This window comes from Rhagoletis pomonella, unplaced genomic scaffold (assembly GCF_013731165.1).
Source record: "Rhagoletis pomonella isolate Grant_MI unplaced genomic scaffold, Rhpom_1.0 Rhpom_scaffold_00002, whole genome shotgun sequence".
NCBI classification, from domain to species: Eukaryota; Metazoa; Arthropoda; class Insecta; order Diptera; family Tephritidae; genus Rhagoletis; species Rhagoletis pomonella.
In genome coordinates, this window is record NW_023458556.1 from 54,212,043 (window position 1) to 54,216,240 (window position 4,198).

The following is a 4,198-nucleotide window of genomic DNA, read 5'->3' on the forward strand; positions in this document are numbered from 1 at the left end:
AAATTGTCTATTTTTATTGGTATTCACACAAACTGCCGATAAACGTGATCAAATTATAAATTTGTATTTGTATGTAAACCGAATTGCTTTATTCAAATATTGTCATTCTAGCCCAGTAAATTTAGAGTAAACAAGTAATTTTTAGCAAAAAAAAAAACCGACTTAAAAAAAATATATATATATCTATATATTTCATGATTCAATGATCGGATCTAAACCAAATTAGTAAGAGACTACCTTTCCGTTGCAAAAAGAATTATCGAAATCGGTTGACGTGGTGCAAAGTTATGCGGTAACATACATAAAAAAAAAATAAATAAAAAATAAAAAAAAAAATATTCCGACGAGCTGATAACCTCCTCCTTTTTTGAAAGTCGGTTAGAAATAAAAAAATTGTAGTTCGGAACTTTTGAACTGATAACCTCCTCCTTTTTTGGAAGTCGGTTAAAAATAATTGTAGTTCGGAACTTTTAATGGATTCACAGTCTTTTTGGTTTTTTTTCGATTTGCAAGCTTTTTTGCATTTCTCGTAAAAAAAGATGAAGTATAAATTTTAATTTCCCTCATTTTTCATATTTACGGTTTAAAAAATAAAAATTTTTTAGTGTAACAAAAAAACTCAGTTTTTCAGCAATTTCTGTAGAAAAAAGGCATATTGAAATGCCAAAGTTGTAGAGAATTTAATTCTCCATAACTTTTATGCAAGCATTATTTTTTTTTCAGCGATGCGTAGATTACGACCTTAAACGCCGTTAACATAGCGATGTCTGAATTAGCACACTGGTGTATTTATAACTTGGTGTAAATTTTAAAAATTTCGGTATATCTACATCTGATTAATTGTACCAAAATTCATAAATTCACACCGAGTTATACACCAGGGTGCTACTTGAGGTAAGGATAGCGGTGCTGAGTAGAGTTTTTCGGCGCGTTGTTCTGCGGTGGTTTTTTTCTGGAGCCAGACACAGCTAGAACTTACCTTCAACAGAAATTGTTGAAAAATAGCGAAAACCGTGTCAATGTACCAAGCGGTTTGTTTTGATTGTTTCTACTAAAATTAAGGTCTTTAAATGATAGATGTCCGCCATTGAAACCAGTGTGGCATTTTGAAATATTCAACATAGCGCCTAAATTAACTGTAAATTAGAATTTGCTTTACAACTTTTGTGAGGTTCTTGCGACCGCTAATTACGAAGCTGGAGTCAGATTGGAAAAATTCAAAATGGCGGATCCAATATGGCGGCAAAAAAATCAAATCGATTACATTCGCTTAAAACTTTACAATCAAGGGTTCTTAAGGTCTCTGATTACGAATCTGAGATCATATCAGATTCTTACTAACATTTTAACTTTTCCGTGATAAATGCTAGATCCAATAGGGTTAGGTCATTTGAATTAAAAAAAAAAAACCTGTGTCAAATAGAAGTAAATACGCCAAAATTTCCGAACTATAATTTTTTTTAGGCTAAATTTACTGAGCTAAAATGACAATATTTGGATAAAGCAATTCGCTTTTGAAGAAAGTGTGCGATATGTATGCATTTGAAGATTATTCGAAGCAATACATTTCTGAGCCACTGTAGATTTATCACTACAAACCTACACACTCAGTGAGTGCTCAGAGCACGACTCTTTATTCACAAATCATACTTATATGTATGTATACTCGTATCTTACTGCTGTAACAATAGATTCGCTACACTTTCGGTGGGAAAAACGAAACTTAAATCAATTAAACGCTCGAGGCACGATATCTAGTAGCAACGCTGTTGCTGAGTAATAAAAAATTACAAACAGGAAAAAACAAACAAAAACAGTAGCTCTGAAAGATAAAAATAAACTAAATGGAAATTAGCATAAACAAATTAAAAACAACAGTAGCTTATAAACAAACATTGATTGCATACATACATACATACATAAAAAAATGTCTACAAACTTTTTCATTCTATAAAGTTATTGCGAGTAGTCCATTGAAATTGGTTGGGACCTGCAAATAGCTCGTCAAGCACTTGCCGAACCCATTAGCGCAAGTACACGATTCGCTATATTCAATGAGCACAGACAATGAGGCTACGGTTGTTTTGTTTTTCAAATCGAATAATGCGTAAAGTTCGATATGCGTATATTAGATCACTTTTGAAGGTCGCTTAAATAGCGGACTGCTACAGCAAAGGTCAAGTTTGCATATCGCGCATGCGTACATTTAGTCACAAAGTGCGAATGTATGCATGTACATACTTGTGTGTATGTATATGTATATATGTATGACTAATTGAATTAGTGACATTAGCGAATTGTACATTACCATTTGTCATGCTGCTGCATGCGCGCAGCTCCTATGACACCTTAACTCCAATTCTATTAGCTTTACAAACAATACACCTGTTAACATGTCATTCAATAGTTAATTGAAATATTCAAAATTTTTGCTTTAGCTTTTGCTTGATTAATTAAGTAGTGTGTCTGAACTGACAATGTTAAGTTGTAGTTTAATATCCGTAAATAAATCACAAAGCGTAGAACGAGTACTTTGACGTTTCTAATACGTTTTCTACCGCTGTACTCGGTACATAGGCTAGATTATGTTAAATTGGATAATATTTTGCAAATAGTTAATTTAGTGACGACATATGCCTACAGAATTACCTCGAAACTTAGTGCTTTTAATAAGCGTACGCTAAGACTGCCCTCGTCCTCGAATCTGGTGATACGAGAAAGTGAGGTACAGAAACTGGTGGCTACATGGCCGTAGATTACGCATTCCATAAAAATTACTCTGAAGTATCGTATTTTCATTTAAGAGATACCACGCTTGTTCCTAATGTTTCATGTTACAGTTTACAATCTGATAGAGTTCAGACTTTTTGGAATATTGTTCGAATCGGCTTAGGTTTTTCCATGCGCTGCAAGCCTCTAGGTCTATAATATTTTCATTCAAGTCCCCAAGCCTTCTGTCTGGTATTTTCCTCGCGCATTCATGTCATTCCTCCTTTCCTGAAAATAAACCAAGCTCCGAAGCTTAAACCAGATGGGTTATATTCTGGCATACAATGTTTATACATCTTTCATATTTTGAACTCATTTCGTGTTTAGTAGTAAGTGCTAATATAAGAATCCTAATCGCAATTTCCAATTAAGACAAATTTGCATACATAGAGCTTCATGAGTTCCACAATCTTTGCTGGTATGTGAACCGTTCGTCGATTTGTGTCGAGACTAAACAACTTTGATAGTTTCCTCAATCTGTGTTCGTCGATGCTTTTACTTATCCATGTCCGTGTGTACGTCGAGATATTCGCCTGATATTTGATAAGAAGGTGACTTTTTAACCGACTTAAAAAAAGGAGGAGGTTATCAGTTCGTCGGAATACCACGTTAACCGATTTCGATAATTCTTTTTTCATCGGAAAGGTGATACCTAAAGGGTGGTCCCAGACTAATTTTATTTAGATCCGATAATTGGATCGTGAAGAAATTAACGATAATCTTAAATTTGTATATGAGATTTAAAGGCGGTTTTGTTTTTTTGCTTAAAAATTACTTGTTAATCATTTGTCGGAACCTGCAAAATCGGACCATTACAACATTTAGCTCCCATACAACTGATTTTTCAGTTTTGAGATTTTGCGTAAATAACTCCTCCATTTAAGCAGGTAGAAATATGTATAATATTTCGCACTTATTTCATTTAACTAGTGAACCCGCATGGCGTCAAAACGCCATCATTTAATTAAATTTTTTAAGCAGGTGAAACCCTATTCAAAAACCTTAAAAATATTCCTAATGATTAATCTAAACCATTCCTCAGTGATGAGAGGTCTCGCATGGTGTCGATTTTAATTTCATCAAATTTCAAATTTCCCTGTAACTTCAAAAAATAAAACCTGTGCACATCTATGTACAATCCCAGTTCTTTAATTTGACTTCTCATTTTGGAAATTCGAAATAATGGTGCAGATGTGATAACCTTCAAAAAAAAAATAGATGAAATATTATAAGCCTATAGTTTTCTCAAAAGTCTTTCGTTTGATACTAATATTTCGATATTTCTTTTATGCATCTTTCATATAAGTGAAACAAATTCGACTTTTCAAACAGGTGGCAACCCCTTTAAAAGTATTTTCAAACTAAAATCTTTCGCCTGGCATTGCCATACATATTTCAATTAACTGATGAATTAAGTTGAATTTAATTT